Below are 21425 nucleotides of genomic sequence, written 5' to 3'. Positions count from 1 at the left end.
AGAGTGACTTTTGTACCTGAATCTATTTTAAATCGTGAACAACAGTACGATTTAATGACGTGTATGACCAGTGGAGATCTTCTTTAGGATGCTAATGGGCATGTATTCATACAGCTACAGTATTTCACATGGCTGCGTGATAAGGTCTATAGCGTAACACTTATACATTGTCACAGGCAGTGGCAGTTAATCCAAAGGAAATACTACCCCCTTTTTTCAATTTGCATGCTAATGCCACTGCAGCTGTAATCTGATATGAGCCGCACAGTGGTAGCCCTCATATAAATTCCCCATCATGCATCCATCCCCGTTGTTCACATCTATCTTGCATTAGTCCTGCAGCAGCTCCCAGCATCATATTCTTTGTCAAATGTTGTAAGGCCTCTTTCAGACCGACAATAGCATTATGTCAAAAATGCAGAGTAGTCCAGGGGGGGGGGAAAGTTGATAATGGCCCAACTATTGTGAGCACAGTGAAGTGTCATCCAGCAATGAACTTTGTAGGCCAATGAAATACAAACGTGTCAGCTTGTTAAGGATTTACAAGGCTTAGCTGCACATTAAACTCCAATGTTAGGATTATCTATAGATACAATTAGCTTTATAATAAATCCAGTTATTTTTTAAAACAAGTCTACAGCCACGTAGTGAGGCAGGGCAGTGGTGCTTTGAGCTAAAGTGCTTACATTAGCAGATATGTTTATAATGTTCACCATCTTAGTTTAGTATGTTCACATGTGAAACATTAGTTCATTAGCAAACACAAAGTACTGCTGAGGCTAATGAGTGATGCAGGTATTTGTTCATAAACAAGTATTAGACAGATTACATTGTAAATCAAAAGAAAAGGAATCATCAAAGTTATTACAATTCCTTATGAGGGGATCCATCTGTCTGCACCACATAGCATGGCAATCCATCCAATAGGTTTTTAGAAGTTTTACGCAAAACCATAAATGTCAACCTGATGGTGGCGCTAGAGGAAAGGTCAGGTGACCTCCAAAGTCATTAGGATTTATCATCTTGTGACCATGAATGTCTGCAGAAAATTTCGATTGAATTGAATCAATAGATGTTGCGATATTTCAGTCTGTACCAAAGTGGGCTGACTGTGTACAAAGGTCATTTAACAACACTTGCTGCTATTCTGAAAGCATTTCCAGAATCCTCAAAGACTCCTCGAACTATCAATTCTACCCCACTTCCCAAATTGTGACTTGGGCTCCTAATCCAAAGAAAAATGGTAGCCTTAAATTGCATACTTGTTCAATTTGTATGACATGGATCAAGGTTTTAAGTTATATCTATATCGGTGTATTTCATACAGAATAATGTGCTCATATTTTTATTATGTTATACAAAACACTGAAGCAGCCTAACTTCATGGTAAGTTGTGTATTACACATGAAACCTAAACATTATTCGACTCTAAAATAAACTATTTCACTACATAAGGCTGTAGTGTTGCACTATTTCAGCAAGCTTCTTGTTCTATAATTGAAGTCTCAATATGAACCCTGTCTGCATACTGCATGCAGGTAGTACTCTGCGGTTAATTTGATTTCCATTAAGAACCAGTCGTTTAATGCATGAGTTTGAAAGTTATAGAAATTCTTTGTGTGGAGCGCCTTGGTAGCTGAGTGGTTAGTGCATTCCATGTAACCGCAACGTCCCAGGTTTGATTCCGGCCTTGGGACGTTTGTTGCATGTCATACCCCTCTCTCTTCCTCCCACCCTATTTCTACACTGTCCTCTGTCAAATAAAGGCGAAAATGCAACAACAACAAAATCTAACAAAAACAAATTCTATGTGGAGCTCTTGTTGTCGACTAGAGTTTGAGTATGTGTGTTTTCCTGAAGAGTTATATAACATCTAAAAAATCCCCAAATACACCAACAAGCCATGAGTCTAACCATTACACTAATTCCCATGTTGTTAAATGTGTTTTATATACAGCTATAATTCTAATGACCAGAATTGAACAGAGCTTGAAATCTGGAGCATCGTTGTGGTTTTGATTTATGGTGCTGGAGTGTTTCTCAATAGTCTTGCGGTATTCATCACATCTATGCGTAATCCCTAATCAGAGTTATGTACATAGCACTCCATCAAGAGCCCTTCAACATCGCTCAGAGAATGTTGACTTGGTAATTGAATTTGAACATAGCTTATGATGGGAACATAAGCCAGATGCCAGGATGTTTATGGCGTTGTTGCTTTGTGGGCAGCAGTGTACACAACATCAGTCTCTCGCTGCAGCCAAATTTTCCATGGCCAGTGCATCCTTATGGTCAAAAAAAATCTCCAGTAATTTATAGTAATGGACTTGGTGTTAGCAGTGATGTGCATCATCTGCATTAATTACGGCGCTGAGTCAGATGCTGGCAAAGAAAACATGATTGGTTATTGCTCTTGCTCAATTGTGTCTATTGTTATCTTCTACGGATGGAGATGCTAATGATTCCCTAAAGGGCATGAGGGTCACTGACTAGCTTCATGAGTAGGAACATTATGTGAGTCATATGCCATGGCCTACAAAGTCACCAGGTCTCAATACAAATGAGCGACGCATTAAACAGCACTCGCCACCATTCTCCATCACTGTCATCAAAACATCAAATGACGGAATATGTTTTGAAAGATTGGCGTTGAGTAGAGTTACAGAGTGTTGGACATATTGTCAGGATTTACAGTCTTTTTATTTTACTAAAGAAAGCAAGAATTGTAAAAACATTGGCCTTGGACTTTAAAAAAAACATTGTTATTTAACTTACTCATGAGATTTATCGAATCTGGACGTACACAAGCACCTCCTCATAACATCATAACAGCGTCTCGAAGATGGGGATTCTGCCCGCAGAAGTACAACCACCATGACAACCACAAATCAAACCAACATTACTACAGTCAAATCACAGACATTACACATAATTAGACTGTTAGTAAGTGGCTGTGGTAATAGATAGAGCATAAGCGAAAAATGAAACAAACCAAACCTTTTACAAATACTAGACACAAATGAGCTGGACACAGAACATAGGGAACAAAACCAGAAATCTTGCACCCACTGCAGCTGACTCTGCAGCTGACTCTGCAGCCACCTCTGCGCGCGATTGTTTGTCATTAACTGTTGCTTTATTAATTCTATTTAATTGTCATTGCTCTGTTTATGTATCTGAGCTGCTTGACCTAAATGTGTGGGTTTCACTTTCCCAATGCTCAGTTAACATTGATTACATAACTTGTTTTGGATTACGCAAAGCACTTATGAGAGGAGAATTTGATATTAACAATACTGGTAATTAGAAAAGGACAATTATGGCAACAAAAACTACTTTAAACACTGCTGCAGTGATCTAGGCCTGTACAGCACAGCCTTGACCTGCCTTTGCAAATTTGAGCTTGAATAGAGGCAAGAAGCATCTTACCAAGCCACAGCCCACTAGTTTCATGGCAGACACCCTAACCACACGACCGCCGCAATGGATAATGGAGAAAGCAATGGGATTTGTAGTAAAAGCGCTGTGCATCCTCACTGAAATACAGCCTCCGTGTCTTCCAGAGCCTGAGCAGCTTGGCTGATCGCTGTGAGTGAACGCAGATGGGAGAGATGCCCAGCAATGGAAAACGGGGAATAAACTAGCTAATGAAAGCATCATGGCACAGTGAAAAGCCAGTCTAAGCCATCAGTGAGAATGCCCCGGGGGTAGGAAGATGGGCTGGTGTGCGTGCTGGGGGCTGGAAGTTTGCCTAGATCCAGGAGCTCTGTTGGCCCTCTGTGGGCTCATGGCAGTCCACTCCCTCACCATACACCCCCTCCTGGGAGCAGCCAGAAAGCTGATATGCCATGTTACAGGTTAAGCCCCGAGGTACCAAGTACCATATCAGGAAAATTAGATGCTTAATTTAGAATGGCAGCGGCCCAAGCTTGTCTTTTACAGATGGAGTTGCATCTGCAATCAATGTCTTTGACAGTAACTGGAGGAGAGAAGCACTGAAGACTCATGTTTTAATTCTTGTTACAGAATACACAACAGTGTGTTATTTTTAGAGCTGCATGACTGATGTTCGCCATCAGCTGGTTAGTAAAGAATTTTAGCTAAGAGATACAATATATCTACCAGCTGTTCAAGGTTGCGTGCAATTGTCGCCTGATATTTATTTTCTTTTTATTTGAGAATGCCTCGACGCATTTACTGCAATTCATGCTTGAGCTGGATGTTGCACGCCTCATTTCAAGAGAAACATGTAAGCTCCATCTTCTGATTTGTTTTGAAGCTGCAGTTATCAATATTAATAAGGGTCAATGGTCACGTATGTGAAAGAGGTTGGTTATTGTGATGAACCCACAGAGATTTATTTGCTCTGCACTTCCCTTTGACTCTAGAGAGCTGTTTAGTATCTTTCAGCTCATTGTTCAGATTTCATGACCCACAGTGGAACTGTTTTGGTTCAGCCTCAGCACTCTCATCAACATTGTTTTGCCGTTTTCAGCAAAATAAAACCCTCTGATAAATCAACTGTACATGATCTGCCCAACACAAATGACAGACAGGCAAAGAAAACAACTAGTAGGAGAACATAATGAAGCATTTAGCTGCGAAAATCAAGACGGAGCATGTGGAGACCGAAACAAAGTTAAAAGGAGAGTGAATATCAGCTCACTAATTTCTCTTCTACACTCCTTAACTTTTTCTTAAAGTCCAGCTTAAGTCACATTTAGTTATCACTTTTTGTAATGTCAATGAGTTTTTTTACAAGTATTGTTAATATTCTTTTGTTATTAAAAGGAAGCCGGCTGGAAGGGCGTGTCCCTGTCTGTTTGATTGACAGCAGTTGGCAGACTGTGCCGGTGTAACACCGTACCAGTGAAAGATGAGAGGAAGTAAACAAACTTATGCTATAGCACACATCATTGGCAGGCAGCATGTTGTTCGTGGTATGGAAGTATGAGAAATTAACCGGACCAAAGGGACATTTGCTGGTAAGTAAATGTAGCCTGGTAGAAAATATAATGTTCACACCTAAACCAATAGATGGGTTTTCGGCCAAACCCAAATTGAGAGTCGATCCAGAGGAAGTAATCAGAACATGAAGAGCAAAACAGGAAGTGAAGAGATCTTCCTTTCGAGCGACTCACCTGTAGTCCTGTCCAGCTTTTACGATTTTACATAAATATGTTTAATAACAAAATGACTGTATAGAAGTAAACGTAACGTTTGCCGTCAATGGTGATTTAGTTGGTCCGATGTTTACAGATTGTGTCCATGTGCTGAGTATTGGGACAGTGCAGGACAAGAGGATGTTCATGTTAGTAAGTTAGGTAGAAGGCAGACTTTAGCAGTAAAGCTAATGTGGAGTGTCGTTCAGAGTCTGTTGTTCTCTGTTGTGTTGCAGGCCATTGTCTGGCTCAGTGGGAACACCTGCTCTACTTGGTATGAAGTTTTTATCCTTTTCTCATTGACTTTCATTCCTGCAACTATAAATAAAGTCTGTCAATAGAAGACTTGTTTCCTCTCCTCAGGGTAGCGGTCACAGGAACCTTCATGATGTTCTTCTTCTCCAAGAATCTGGTGCACAATGCAACATATTCACTGCTTGCTGCTGCCTCACTTTAACAGATGTTGAACTCCTTATCCTTTTATAAGTATGCATTTCATTTTTTGTATTGTTTCACTTTAATTTTATTCTGAAATTGACTAAAGTATGGGTCTGAGGTGTTCCCAAAATTGTATACATGTAAATAAAATGTACTCTTTAGATTTTTCATCCCCCACACCACAAATACCTATATATAAAATGAACTTACACAAGTTACTACTTCACATCACACAACCCGTAGGATGACGTTTAGGGGAAGTACAGTTATGCATTGTCTCAAAGGCACAGAGCTAAAGCAATAACCAAACATCTGTTAATTGTTAGAGTCATGTGGGAAGAGTGTCCCCTTGTAAATGGATGAAGTTTAACGGCCACGTGTCCTGTCAAACGGTCTTTTGGTTACATTGTGTGTCTCTGTCCCTCCTCTCCAGATATAGTTCTACTTCCCCAAACCAAACCATTGCCACCAGATGGCCTCAGACTTTCCCTCCTTTCCCCATCACCTGACTGCCACACCCATCTACCTACCTGTTCCCACTTCCCTAATCATGCCTGGCCTTCCCAACCCACCTCCTCACCTGACGTCACTTTACCACCGAAATCTATTTGTACAGTCAATCGCTTGACCTCTATGCCATTTTTGGACGTGTATGCCCTTTACCGGCCTAAATCCTCTGTTCCTCTGTCAGTTCGTCATTGTTGGGATGTGGTTTCCTGTTGCCTGCCTAACCCTTACCTGTCTGACGGATCTTCTGCAAAGAAAGTCCATCCATACTCATAAGTACTGAGTTCTTTCTGCTACCTCCTCTATTGTCTGCGTTGGCAGTTGACTCACACACCAGCAAGACATTTATAGAGCCAGATAGCCCTTTTATCACTCTTTGTAAATGTCTCTGTCACGTCAGCTAAGAGCCATAAGGGCATGGTCACTTGTGCAAAATGCAGGCCAAGGGTTTTATTCATGCTAATGTGTAAAGGGTGGTTAACCACACACACTTCTTTGCTATTTGTTGAGGCTGCGAATTTGCCGCTCACCAAAGTTGAACTCCATGTGATGCGAATTTGCTTAAGCGAATGTTTTTATTTCCCCCTTTGCTCACATAGAATGGAAGTGAATGGGTGCAAATATTCAATGATCATTTCCTGCATGTGTGACCGTGCCCTACATGTAATAGTTGCTGCCTGTGGACAGTATGGGGTGTTTTCCTCAGTCTATTCAATGTCAACTCAAGTGACAGGCCATTTACAACTTCCAATTATATCTTCCTACTGGAAAAGATGGGGAAGTTGCCATGCATTTTCCACTGATCAATCAAGAACTGAATCACACTGAGAGCCAGGGAAGCGCAAACAAGTCAAGGCTGGGTCGCGGCCTCTCTTTGTCTCTGTTAGCAGAAGGGCGGATATTAACACACACAGGAGATAAGGCAGATGAATTAAAAGGTGACACAAAGAGAAAAGATGCATTCAACAAAGACACGCTCAGTTATTTAGTCTCTTATCACTCATCTCCATCAAAACAATTACTCTTTAATTAGATTAGTAACCACTATTGGAAGGGTTTAATATTTTCCAGTTTGTCAAAATGATGAATATTCTCCGCACGTTATTCCACGCATGGTGATAAAAGTTGTTTAAGCACATATTCCTGATGGGTTTTAGCATCATTTTAGACTTTGAACCGGTATCCACTTCTACAGTGGACTAAGCACAACAATTAAGTATATTTTAGTTTGTTTTTAAGTTATTGTAGTGAACACATCAAGCAAACACAGAGGAACTTTAGCAATCATTTGGATTTATGTGAACAATGTAAATCTCACTATTTAAATGATTCATTCCAGAATTGTCCCACATATAAAAAATCTAATAATCCATGCCCAAAAAGCTAAACCATGAACTTATTGTGTTAAATATACTTGTCTTGAGACAAAATGTATATAAAGTTGTTTCAAAATATTATTTAAAATATCAAATAGCTCTCGAACACCCCTAAAATATTTTTTTTCTCTTGTCCCAGCTTCTTGGTGACCAACTTTGCATGTCAAATATAACATTTAAAATAGGGATTTTATTTATTTATTATAACAATTATTTATTATTCTATTGATATATGTCTCTTGCATTGGTAAAAGTTAATTTGTTAAATCATAAACATATTTTAAATAACAGTAATTATACACTGAAAGTGTGTCCCACAACATGCGCGCAACTCTGTTACCAAAACCTTTTTAGCTTGGCTGAGTAAGTGAAAAAACTGTAGTCACATGACATAGAGGAAATGACATCAGCAAGTCATGTGCTACTACCATGGGTAGACCAAAGGTAAGTCCTCCTTTTTATTTTTAATATATTTCCAATCTTTTCACTAGGCACTCACACAAACGCAACCCTGTTACTCTCATTATGAGACTAAAACAAATGAATTTCATATCTAAGTGTGTCCATTCCTTGACAGTAGCATTACATTGTGCAGCTAGCATTAATTCCTGAGGTAAACGCTAAAATTAGCATTGATTTGCAACCCTGTTACTATAATTAGAGGGACAGGGTTGACATTCAGTAACAGGGTTGCATTTCCTTCAGTTTACTCTATTAGTTATAGTAAAATGTCATGTGTATGTATAATTTAGCATAATATAATGTTTTAAATGTATTACTGTATTACTGTATTACTGTATTTTCCATCTATCCATCGTCTACCGCTTATCCGGGGTCGGGTCGCGGGGGCAGCATCTACAGTAAGGAACCCCAAACCCCTTTTCCGGGTCACATCCTCCAGCTCCGACTGGGGGATCCCGAGGCGTTACCAGGCCAATGTGGAGATATAATCTCTCCACCGAGTCCTGGGTCTTGCAGTTCGGTGGCCTGAGGATCTCATCGCTGCTCTTTGCCGATGATGTGGTCCTTATGGCGTCATCGGTCTGTGACCTTCAACAGTCACTGGATCGCTTCACAGCCGAGTGTGAAGCGGTTGGGATGAGGATCAGCACCTCAAAATCTGAGGTCATGGCTCTCAGCAGGAAAACCGGTGGATTGCCTACTCCGGGTAGGGAATGAGCCTTTACCCCAAGTGAAGGAGTTCAAGTACCACAGGGTCTTGTTTGCGAGTGAGGGGACGATGGAGTAAGAGCCGGAGAATCGGCCGGAGAATCGGAGCAGCGGGGGTGGTACTGCATTCGCTTTACCGCACCGCTGTGACGAAAAGAGCAGAGCCAGAAGGCGAAGCTCTCGATCTAACGGGCCATTTTCATTCCTACCCTCACCTATGGTCATGAAGACTGGGTCATGACCTTTTTGAATAGGGGAACCACATCCCCGATTTGACCCCCTTCCACGCAATGTTGACAAGGCGTGTCCACCAAGACAGCCCCCCAACACCCAAAGCCTTCAGCATTTGTGCAGTGTATATTTGATTATATCCAGTTTGTTGTTGTGTTGACATGTTTGTTATGTATCATTGATACTTTTCCTGTTAATCCTTTTATTGGAAAATATGTATAAAATATTACCAAACAACATTTCTGTGGTCCTGAGTATTTATTTGTCACATTTATGTCATGATCTACAACCACAAGTAATGTAGCCATTCAACCCTGTTACTTTACGCAACCCTGTTACCATATCATTTTCTATTAAAATAACCTTAAATAATTTTCTCAGCTCACAAAAGTTTAAACTAATGTCCTTTTAATAGCTTGATTAATTATATGCATAATGTATTTGAGCAAATATTTCAAATTAAATACTGAAATTAGTAAAAAGAAACGTGTGACAATTGACAAGTTGGGCAAGATCGATTTAAAAAGCTACTTAAATTAATATTAAACCAGTTTTATCCAAAACTACATGAGTATTTAATATAAATGTGATTTTCTTTACTTAATATAAAGAGTTTTATTGAAGAATATCTTTTTAAATACCTTTTTCTGCTTTATGAGTATGTGTCACAGGGTTGCACAAAACATGGCACACAACAAATAAAACGTCTAATAAAAAAGTGTACATTTGATGCCTTAGCTGGCCAAATCACTTTTTTTGATGGTTTATTATCTGTTTTTCCTAAATACATAACAAAAAAGAATAAAATATAAGGTTAATTTTTCAAAAGTGTTGATGTCTAAATTGTCCTCCAATTCTGGAATGACCCAGATGTGTTCTTAGTCTCCAACTCCCGAGAGAAATACACCATTGTATGTTTAGGCCTGCGGAGACATTTTCGGATATCTTTGGAGAAGCATAATTCTAACATCATCAGTTGTGTTTACCATTTTACAAACTTAGTTAAGAGTGTTGGCGAGCTAACATTCGCTTATTGGCCTTAAACACAAAGCACAGCTGAGGCCGATGGGACTCTCATTAGTTTTGCAGCTATTTGATCATAAACCCAAATGTTACAGGAATTAAGATTTTGATTGTATTTGACTTTTTATAGTTATTACAATTCATCGTGAGGGGAACATGTAGCCTGTACCAAATGTCATAATCCATCCATTAGCTGTTGCGACACTCCCATCCTAACAGCTATGGATATATTGATTAGTGCAGCTTTAAAGTATTTAGACACTTCTCAACATGCAGGATCTTATGTTTAATGAAAGGTTAAAGGGAAAGGAAGCACATAGAATCATAATTAGTCAACAGTTCATTGTTTATAGATGTATAATCTTTCAGTTTGACATATACCGTGTCCAGCGGACATGCTTGATCAGGGAGTTAAAAGCATGCGTTCAGTGGCTTTGGTGCATATTCACAACATCTTTCAGTCTTTTCATTAGACCTGTTTTGGAAAGTTTCAGAACAGTTTACTCCATACTGTCCACAAGCATTAGCTTTAGAAGAAAGGGGACAAGAAAGTCTTGCTAAAGGTATTTTCTTGCGTGGCTTTTGTATATGTGTGAGTCAAAGGGAAAGTAAATGAGTGCTATTTTTATGACTCTTTTTCTGTACCACTTTGGTCCCGTGGGTTTATATATAATGTTGCAGTGCAAACCACATCGAACACTAGCAGTGAGTGGGACGAATAACGAAAACAAGAGTGTAACCTTTCATGTGAGCATTCTTGGCAAATCCATGTTCACTTCCCTGAGACATTTTAAATTTCAGCTGCCCAGTTGGAGAGCTCTTGAAAGGGCCTGAGCTATGATGCATTAATTGGCTCACATATTGCTCAGGAGCACGTGGGTAGGGCTGACTTCCGTCTGTGTGTGTCTGTGTGTGTGTGTGTGTGTGTGTCCTTTATTTGCTCTTGCTCCCACATACCAAAAGTGTCAAGAAAGAGTTTGATAGTAGGCTTAACGTCAGTGAAATTGATTATCTCAACTGACCAATGCATTTAAAACACTCTAAATTATTAGAGTTCACGACACAACCAGTAATGTCCATGGTGTTCTTTCCTGGTATTTGTTAGTGAATGTGTTTGCATTCTTGTCTAGTATGACAGTTAAACCAGCTTTGCTTGCATGGAAAGCAGAATTGAAGAATGGCTTTGTGCACGGTGGGGAATGTGTAAACCACAGTGTCTGCAAATGTCCTCACTGGACCTCGGTGACGTCTTTCGGGTCCCTGCAGTTTCAAGATGTAATGGTTTACATACACAGCTGGCAGCGCAGCAGGCCAGCATTCATAGTTGGATTGGATTTGAAATAAGTGGATTTTCTTCACGTTATTAATATATGACTCTGCTTTATAGGAGGCTTTTTTAAAGAAGACATACTTTATTAATCCAGGGGAAATTAAGTTATCACTGTTTTTACACATTACACACACACACACACACACACACACACACACACACACACACACACACACACACACACACACACACACACATACACACACACACACACCTATACACATGCATTACTGAAGGGAAGCCTGCCAAGGTTTGGAGCCCTGAGCAGTTCGGGACACCTCTGCAGTGCTCAGCAGGCAAACTAGCACCTCTCCAGCTACCAGTGCACACTCTGTACTTGGTGATGATAATAATCCTTACTTTTCCTTCAGAGTCTTGAGACAACAATGGTTTAAAATACCATACTGAATATCAGCCTTGAATAAAGTGTATACCGCCACTCTTATACTCTATAGTGAAAATAAGAAACACAACCGCACAGATTCTGATCAGGAGAACATCATACCCATATTCGTGTTGGTGAAAGATTTATTATTCTAGACACGAGCAAGCAGATTTTTACAGCGATCATAAATCTGATTCATCATTTTCATTAGCATGGCGGTTGATAAAGATTTTATATAATACTTAATAATAAAAGCTCAAATGGATTTGAAAGCAAATGTTATCATGTTAGCTAATGTCACATAATCTGAATAAGAAAATAATCCTTGTCTATTTTTGTTAGTCTCTTTTATTTAAATACTGTATTGTATCACAGTGAAAAAGGACCTTGTAGAGGCTAATGTGAAGTATTTCATTCAAATCGCATATAATAAGCTTTTGATTAGTAGCCCAGGCAAGTGACTGGTACAGTCGTGTCAGCTTGGCCTTCTTATTGGTCTCTGTTGAAAAGACTAAGTAAAGGAAAACAGAATGTTGAACTTCAGTCTTTCGTTGCAACAAAACTGCACATCGCACACAAGAATGACCCTTTTTGATGTTCAATCCAAAGGTGACACGTGTAATAATACTGTTTAAAAAACGTTTTATTTATTTGTAATAATGAAAAGACTTGTGTTTTGCACTCGAACAACACAATACAGGTTTAAACAACATGCAATATGAGAAGTTATCTAATGTGTGTTTAGCTTCTGTTTTTCTTGTTCTGCTGTTTACTTCCCAAGTGCACTGGCTGATGAGGAGACATGATAATTCAAAGGAGGTTAAACTGAAAACTGCACAATTTAGAGACGGCGGTTTTATGTGGAAAAGGAGAGGCGTGCTCTTAGTAACACATCCAACAACACTGGCGGTGACTTTGTTGGGGGCGAATATTTTCCATTAAGAAATTCATGAGCTTGTAAACAGCTCAGGTCCTGGGAAGCATAGTTACATCAGGGATGATAACCAGCCTGTTTGGATAAAATGCTACTCATTTTGTTTTAATTTACATACCGCGTGTGTGTGTGTGTGCGTGCGTGCATGTGTGAATGTGTGTGTAAGTGACTGACTGACTGCTTGGCAACCTCTGCCTGCGTGTGAGCATGCAGGTGCACACGGAGCCGCGTGCTGGTGAAGATGAGTCAGTACAAAGTCACTTAGCAGCTTTATAGAGGATGTTTGCAAACTTTAAAGGGCCACCTGTGAACAGCCATAAAGCTGCCATTGTGCAAGCAGTGTGTGAGTTCACATCATTTTGCCATGCTCCGCTCGCATTTCTCATGTTTTCATCTTTGGCCGAGCTCTTTGAGGTGTCACTGCTCGCTGTGACTGATGCTACCATCACGCTGAACAATTCCCCTTCATCTGTCGATGACGTCTTCTCGTCTTGCATGCGATAGATTTAAAATTTGAAACATAAAATAAGCCCATCAGTATTTTGATTCGGGTGGAGTTTAATTACCAGTGCTAATTAAAAAACAACTAAAATACTAATACTAATACTAAAACAGAAAATAAAGCACAATAAGAAAGTTGTGGGTCATAAAAAAGCCTGAAGCGGTCTTAGCATGTCCTCATGAAAGTGATTACTCACAACTGTTCTTGTTGGGCCATTAGAATATAGCTCAATAAAGCATACTCTGGATCCAAAACAAGTTTGCATTACTGAGTAATTACTTATTCTGGTGGATATTTTTATGCTATATTTTATATCTTCTTTTCTTTTTATACTTTCTTAACTGGGTGCAAAAGTCTGGCATTCATTTTCTGTTCCCCCATCGCCATGTGTGGTGCCAGATTCTTCAACTTAACCTTCCTGGAAGGTATCGGTTATTTTGTTAAATATGAGGCCTGCTGTTACTCACTTTTAGTGCGTCTTTATTTGCATTCTGTGGAAAGTCTGTTTTGTATAATCAAGAATAAAGATGATTCTTGCAGAAATCCCAAGCAGACGGAGTAATAAAAGCAAATGCGTAGGTGAGAAAATAAAAAAGCCTTTCTTGTGAAACAGTCAACATGTCAATTAAATGACAAAGTATTACATTGTTATGTGTGAGAGCATTACTGATAAATGTGCACAAATACCAAGAAGCTGTGAATGAGTAAGTACTCTAAGTACTCAGAATCATTAACACCAATTATTCACATCTTGAATGGGAAGCTGAGCAGCTTCCTGTTCACTTGACTTCACTTCCTCCTGTTGCTGTTACTGCCTTGTTTATCCTGTGTTTCTTCCTCTACAAGTCTATCGCTCATGAACACTTCAAACGCCTTGCCCTTCAGTCTACACTAAATATTCTTTCCCTTTCACACTTAAGTCGGTTCCCATGTGTTTGTAAAGCAGTGCAATCCTCACTTGCTCATACTAGGACTCAGCATCCCAGAGATCCTCTCTCTTGTCCTCTCAGGATGCACAGCTGCTTTTCTGCGCTCCACTAGCTGGAAAGTCTATTTTTGTGCAGATAATATTAGCTACATCCCCTGTTTACTCAATGCTGAAAACTGAGCCATTGTATGTGGAGCAGTCAGTGTCTCTGGTGGCTCAGAGTCACGCCTACAGACAGTTTAAAGGGCGCAGGATAACACTGTCTGCACACAGGGACTCAATGGGTGCAGAGCGACTGAAGGGAAGGAACTATATCTGTGCAGATGTGTGAGATGGTCGCATACTTGGGAAGAAGACAACATTTAAGTCATGTCTGTTAATAGTGTCTGGATCATGCTAACATTACATTGATCAGTAAGTTACTTCTTCATCATCCTCATGCTGTTGTTTTCACGGTGGGTAGATGTCAGCGACTTTAAGAGGTGAATTTGTATTTGTTTTTCAAAAGTAGTTTGGAGTGGTAATGTGGCAACATGGAGCTGTTCATTTGAGCATTCACCGCTTCACGATTGATGCCTGATATAAAGAACGTGTGGAAGTGATACAGTATGGAGTTTACTTTATCTTGGTCAAACAGTGCTTCCAAGAAAACCACAATGAGTTACTTGTAAAGTGGGAAATATCCTTTCACTGTTGCTGCTTCGTGACTCAACATGAATAAGGTGGAAGTGGTACGAGGCCACAGGCAACGGTACTTTTCTCTGGGTTATAAGTGCAAAAGTTTGGTGTGTGTTCTTGTTGAGTCACAGATCCTTTTCCAAACCAAACTAGACTGAGGCCACGTACAAATGAGATTTAAAGCCTCACTCTAGCCCACCCTGTAGCTCTGTGTCATCTCAGCTCTGGATCAATGCTTTCACTTTAAAGAATAAAGAACTCAAACCAACCCCCCTTCTATTAACCTGACATTAAGAGGAGATTGTTGCTCTACCACCTTCCGCGCACTCAAGATCAACAACATCTTTTGTGATGGCAGAGGAACTGACTGCTTTCCTTGGCATCATGTCATACACAGGAAGATATTTTTAGGCTGTCCAGTATGAATTAAGCAGTGTTCACTGTTCTCTCTGTGGGGCAGTTCAGATCTACCTGCTTCTAAGGTTGCTATTAGCCCCCCTAATAAAGGCCAGATTGTCGGAAAACTGGTAGTTAATGTGACCCGGCTGTGGCTTGCTGACAGACGTTCCCACCAGCGGTGTAGGACAGAGGCTGCTCCATTTTCCTTTCCACAGGAAAACTGCTATCAGCTCCCTCAGTGCTGCTGGCTCTTTACTTTGCATTATTTTCCCTTGAGAGATTTAATAGCCTTCTATCTTACTCTTGACATCAGCTGCGAGATTCAATGACTCCATTTTGAATATGAGTCCATTTACTGCTTCTGTGGCAGAATGGCAAGAGCAAACTCTTCAGACATGGATACAAAAACCCAGTCATGTGTCTGGATACCGCTGAAAGTGACCGTGATAAATGAGAACAGTCTCAAGTCTTTAGAGATATATACGCTCTTGGTTAGTGTCGAAGAGGCAAGACCCTACAGGGATATCAAGTTTTATGGGTGGAGTATCGTTACATGAAAAAGTAACAAACACGGACCATCGTATCATCCGCAAGAACTTAATCATCCCCGTAAGTCCTTGCTCGTACATGTTTGCTCTTGTTTGAGCTGTAATTACCTGGACTGGCTCCTCGGGGTCTGGGTTTTTATCTCACACATGCATTGTCTGTTGTTCTCATGGCTCACATTAGGCAGAAAAATATTATAGTAGAAATGATCCACAATATGAGAAGAAAGTAGGGGATGTCCACTGTTCAGTGCTTGGTGGGCTGCCTGGATTTCCTTTCTTAAAACATACTGTATAGCAGTATTTATTGTGTATCGCCTATTTTTTATTATTAGTAAAAAGCCACTAATGTCACTTTTAGATTGACAATGGATCACATAACTACGTCAACGCACATTAAATTATCATCCGACTCTCAGGTTTCCTTTAAGCGTCTTTTAACTTTAATGTTTTTAATAGCTTTCTCCGCTCTCATCTGAGATTTATCTGGCCGCAGCTGTTCATTGAAAAAGATCAGATAATCCCGCGGTATGCTACTTGCACCAAATGGCAGAAAAACCGGATGTTGGAGGAAAGCAAAATCAGAGCTAAAAGGAGTCAATATTAGACTTATATTAATCAGGTAAGCAAAATAAGACTAATGTTGCTCCATGCCTGCTTGATGTGTAAATTGGGAACTACTTGCCCAAAAAAACTTTATGAAGAATTTACGAATGAACAATTTGCCAAAACACAAAGAAATACTACTTTAGATCATTTAAGATACTTTCTGATTATAACTACATGGTGCTAGCATCTCGTAATGTTGGTGGTAAAAGGTTAATTAACAGAAAAAGGATGCATAAAAACCACAAAACCTTTGTGGCCTAGTATTATTTTGGGGAAAAGGTTTGACTAGGTTGTTTATGTTATGACTTATGATAATATACAGATGAATGCATGGTCCTAAGTAATTGTGAGGAATTTAACTGATGTAGAAGTTGTGAAAGAGATTACATTTCTAATAACTTTAAACTAAACGGTTGAAACCATTTAATAATTCCATTACTTTTGACATATTTAACGCTGCCCTCTGCCGCGCCACACTCTACCTTAAGCGTCAGATCCCTTCCACCTAAGTCACATTACAAAGCCTCTAATTGGCATCCAGCTTTGCACCCTAAAACTTCAGACACAACAGGAGCATGGTGAAACAAGCCTGTCTCCGTGGTCCTCTGCTAATGGAACAAGCTTGTCTGCATGAGACCGTTTAATTCAAGCTGCTGCGTGATAATTTCTTCTGGGTCTGCTTGGTGCCAGGCCAGCAGGTGAGGACATCCTGTCCCATTATCCAGACAGGACCTTGACTCTGGTTCCCACAACATTTTTCTTTAATAATTTCTCAGAAGTCTCGTCAAACACACAGGATTTCATTTGTTGTTGTGAAGAAACGGTTACATTTTCCAGGCTTTTTTTTTTTGATTCATAATGAAAACATGCAGCTTTTAAGTCATTTAAGATCTTAGTGATTTTTAAGTGTTTTGTGGAAATTCTGGGGAGTGCGGGGGCTTAGAAACACCAGTTAAAATGATTGGTTGTGCTTTAGAGCTGCTTTTTGTTTAACCAAAAACCACACAAAACTGTGCTCCATTTATGTATTTTATCTGTCTTGTAAAGATCTTTTTTAAAGATTAATTTTGCAGCATTTCTGCAGCAGATGTACAAAGAAGAAGAAAAAGATGCAATCAAGGTCGTCAGTCGGAATGAAACTCACCACTACACCAGTGCAGACGATATAGTATGTGCTGAGCTAAGAGGGAGACAAAAAGTCACTGAACCTCATAAACCTCATCACTCACTGTGTACTGCTACAGTAGAGCTGAGGCACAAGCATCCCACACAGCGGGACAATGTGCTCGAGGATAATCGGCTCAATAAAAGTACATCTGCCTTTCACACTGCTGTATACTGGGACTGCACAGGGACACAATGTCCCGTTGTGTTTTTATGTGTCGCTCCTCTTGACAAATACTTTCAAGCTGGAGGATGAACATTAATATATCCCTCTGTACGTGATTTGCTCCTTTAGAGCTGGGTTTATTGAAGGGAAATGCCAAGTGAATTTTGGAAGAGGTTATTTTTTATGTTTATGGACAGCTCTGTTTTTTTTATTATGGAACATTTTTATCATTGATTAAGCCTGGGTTTAAACATGGCCAGCATCCATTTTCAAGAAGCACATTTCATCACATATGTACTCAATGTTCATTAAAAGGCAAACACTGATAGGAATATATATACTACATATAAAATAAGAAAATGCAATTATAACAAAAAAGAGGAGATTTGAGGAAACAAAGTACAATCTCCACTTAATGGACATTTCTATGTGCTTTCATCCACAGCTTGTGGCCTTCATCTGCAGATGACCAGGGTCACAGTCTTACCCCAATATATTTAATCTGAAACGTTCGATCAGACCAACAGACAATTGAGCAAACTTCATCCGTAGATAAAGATGCACCTGGAAATGACCATTAAATTGACCTTGTGCTAAGAATTGTTCGTTCGATCTGATATTCATGTGTAAAACTGTGCTTAGGTTCTTCATGCTACACAACATAGGTATGATATCCATTCTCTCCTTGTCTTCATTTTGCAATGTTTACAAGCACGATTAGTACTATCACCGGGTACATCGTATAAACTTTACGTTACTGCTGTTATTTTGAATATCTGGATGTGTTGAACAGGTAACAGTGCCCTGCAGTGTTTGCACAGTCTGTTCAGGGTAATTACTTTTTATAGACCTGTCTTGCTTAGAGACTGGAGTTGAAATGTGAAGATTCGGCCCCTGCTGTGGAGGGTTTACTTCCTGTGAGTGTGTGTGTGTGTGCGTGTGTGCGTGTGTGTGTGTGAGCTGCGTGAGCTCTTCACTCATGTCTCCGAATCAAAATTCAAAACACTTCAATTTGATAATTTACTTTTACAATCAAGCCTTTAAAGTTATTGAATTAGCTCTGGCCAGACACACTGTCTTGAAACAGAACTGAATTATTTTTGGAGAACGGTTTCATTTAGTGGAGAGCAATAACCAGCAGTGTGCGACGCTATTGACGGAGGGAGGGAGACTGAAAATGGTGTACGGAGACAGAATGAAACTCCTGGAAGTTACTCGCATACCAATGAGTAAGAATGAAAATAAATTTATAAAACCTGGAGTGAGTGCCCGAGAATGCCAAGGTGGCACATGATGTACAAAAGTACTGAAACGTCAGGCAGCTGAGGTTGAACTTTTTGTTTCTCTACCAGACTTGTTCAGTGTGTTCCAGTGTGTCAGCTCTGCATATAATGAATAATATAAATATCCGAGCACAAAAGCCCTATTTAAAACAAGCTCAGTTATTTGATTATACAGCAGCAGACTAGATTATATAATTACACAACAGAAATGAGAAAGAACTTTTCGCTCTGCGACTGTATATTTGTACTCCACAGTAGTAATCCAGATGACACCACATAAGAGGTTCGCAGAGCTGGAACAACATTTCTTGGATTTCCTGATTTTTGCAATGAAAACTATTTCAGTTCTCAGAAACTAATTTTATCCATGAAAATTCTGAACACGTACATTTGGCAAGCTTCTATTTATATGTTTTGCATTAAGCCCACTACGGAAACTAACAATATTGGCTTCACCGATTTTGTAAATTACATGGCAGGAAGTATAACGTCTTAAATCTAAATTTGGTTGTTTTTGGCTTAGGTGAACATGTTTTGGCAGAACAAATCGTAATAGTTTGTTTTATGAATACAGTTTGTCAGGACATGGTGCCTTGGGAGTGGAGACGAGCAAAGTAGGCTCGCGCTGTGTGGGCAGCGAAGGGGCCGACCTCAGGACGGGACAAAAGGTCTGAATGTGTTTTTACATGAACCAGTGAAACCAGTGCATGAAGCTTTTCAACCCTTATGAACTGCTATGACTGACAATCTGCCAATATTTCTGTTTAACACACTGTAAGATGTTGACCTAACACAATTACACAATTAAATTATATCTATAGTGATGTTAGTTTCCAAGGCAACCAAAACAGACCATTGCTATTTAACCATGAATGACAGTGTCGGCTGGTCCACTACTACGATCGGAGGGACTCCCGTGAAATTCAGCATTAACATTCATGTTCCTGTAATAATATATTTGCCATCATCAGGTCAACATTTTAAATTGTCAAATACATGTATACTTCGCTGTACTTTGTGTAAACTGGTAATTATTCCTTCTTGATAATAAAAGCATAGACACTGTTTCTGTCAATCATGGAGTCTGGGCAAACAAAGCAGTCTTTGGCCTTCTTCAGGTGGTGTGGGCATTATCAATGAAAATGAAAGAAGATGCCAAAAGTATTCACCCTGAACTGCTAGAGCAGAAAAGTGAATGTCGCTGCCTGTTGTATGGACACATTTATGACGTCTCTGTCTGATGTTTTGTTACTCTTTTAAACAAAGTCTCAATCTTGAGTTATAGCACAATAAAATCTTGTCCTCACTTTTTTCTTTTGCCAGTTTCAGCATATTCTTCATCTGACATAAACAGAACGAATCTGTTCATACTTCTTCTTGTCGACGGTAGAACAGTGGAGCCTCATGTCCGTGGTCTCCCCAGGCCTGTAAGTAAGTTGCACCTGACCGCTCCTCGCATCTGCCTGACCCCGTCTGTCTCCAGTTTGTCCCCTGTTCTGAGCAGCCCACCCTCTGCCTGCCTCAGCTCTGCATGCGAACAAGTCTGGATCTCGCCCGGGAGGAAGTGGAATGTTTTTACTGGGAAGTTTGGGATTAGACGACCATTGCAGGATTTTCATTCCATCTCTTAGTAGCTGCACTCCAAAGGAAGCTCCCTCTCTTTTCTTACATAAGTAAGCCATCGCCAATGGGGATTAATGAGCTTTATCCCATGCAGAAAAAGCAAACTGGACAGTGTGTCCAAAAATTGCAGAACAAAGTGTCCATGACTGAACTGCAGCAAGGTCTGGGAAAGAAAGACTCTTCTCTCTCTGTTGCCCATTAATTAACTGCCATAAAACAATTTATTTGTGAATTACAGCACTTTTCTTTTCACTGCTTTGAAGCTTTTATTAATCGGTAAAATGTGATTTGCCAGTGTGTGTCCTTTTTAGTCTATGTGTTATGTTTTATGTCATTCTACCTGTGGCAAAGTCTACAGTATGTTGCAGTTGAATATGGAGGTGTGAACTTCCCAGTGCTGATACTATCTCCAGTTCCTGAGGTCACTGGCATTATCTTTGAACACGCAGTGTGTCACTATATGTAGCCAGGGATACACACGAGTGCCACGCAGGAGTCCCCTGGGGAACTTCCTGTATTTTTGTAACCCGGATGAGAAGCTGTTGATAACATGAGCGTGTGGGCGCCAGCAGGGAAGGTGACATTAGCGACAACTCAGGAAGAGGAAGTCAATCAGCAAAGCGAGAGAGAGGAGGACAATAGCTATGTGGCATCAGAGGAAAGCCAAGTGGGGAAAGTGGGAGTAAACACACACAGGAGGTATCTCTGTCTGCAGGTCAGAGGCAATGAAGTGCTGCATCTGTACGTGCATATATGCATGTGTGCTCGTTTGGGCATGGCGTGTGTCTACGCATTTAAGGCCATTTGCATGTGTGTGTGTGAGTTTGCGTGTGGGATCGCACAGTTGTCTGTTTCGCACCTGGCCGGGCTAGAAGTGAGTCAGCTGTGGTGAGAGGTTGAGCTGTATTCCCTGTCACAAAGCTCAAAGTTGTGTTAACCTTTAAAACAAAAGGACTGTGACGTGTGTGGGCT

Source organism: Cottoperca gobio, chromosome 9 (genome assembly GCF_900634415.1).
Source record: "Cottoperca gobio chromosome 9, fCotGob3.1, whole genome shotgun sequence".
In the NCBI taxonomy this organism is placed as follows: domain Eukaryota; kingdom Metazoa; phylum Chordata; class Actinopteri; order Perciformes; family Bovichtidae; genus Cottoperca; species Cottoperca gobio.
Note: the sequence above shows the minus strand (reverse complement) of the source record.